The following is a 714-nucleotide window of genomic DNA, read 5'->3' on the forward strand; positions in this document are numbered from 1 at the left end:
GGAGGCTATTTCCAGGGACTCGTGGGGGTGGGCAAGCAGCCAGGATGGTGGGGGGGTATCCCTGGTGGGCACTGCCAAGGGGGGCTGGCCTGGGTCACCTCTGTCCCCAGCTGCAGTGGGAGATACTGGGGTGTGGGGGCACACACAGTTAGTTTCACACCTGGGCACTTGGGTGGGGAGGTGGAGGGACAGACGTCTGGCTCTGGACAGATTCCCTGCCGTGCTGCAGTCTATGGCAGTGGAGGCCGGGGAAAGCAGAGGGCACTGGTGTGTGTGTGTGTGTGTATGCGTGCACACGGGCGTGTGGTGGGGTGATGAATGGGCAGGGGTGTAACGTGTGTGTGTGGGGAGGGGGGAGCATTGGATGCTGCTTTTGCTGCAGGGAGTAAGGATGGGTGTGTGTCAGAGGAAGCACATTGGGTCCCCCTAAGATCCAACGGAGCAGCCCCACCCCCAGTCACTGCATACATTGCAGAGAAGGGTAGAAATGCCAGGGGTCGGGGGCACAGGGGCTGCCTACTCCCACTGCATAGGGCTGCATCTGCAGCTGAGGTTGTGTGGGGAGGAGGGATGAGCTATTTTTTCCTTCCTTGCTGCAGTGCAAAGGTGAAGGGGGAGAGCTGGAGTCGAGCTGGTGGAGGGGAGAGATGGGTGGAGGGGGGAATCCTGGCTGGAAGGGAGTAGGAAGCGGGGGGCAGTGGGTGTTGAGAGGGG

At 61.5% G+C, this 714-nt stretch overlaps 1 protein-coding gene across 1 annotated transcript in view; it reads left to right on the top strand.

The window, feature by feature from the left end:
* Nucleotides 1-714, top strand: part of BRSK1 (BR serine/threonine kinase 1) — a 29,308-nt gene that overhangs the window by 711 nt on the left and 27,883 nt on the right. The window lies entirely within an intron of this gene.

Source organism: Alligator sinensis, unplaced genomic scaffold (genome assembly GCF_000455745.1).
Source record: "Alligator sinensis unplaced genomic scaffold, ASM45574v1 scaffold647_2, whole genome shotgun sequence".
NCBI classification, from domain to species: domain Eukaryota; kingdom Metazoa; phylum Chordata; order Crocodylia; family Alligatoridae; genus Alligator; species Alligator sinensis.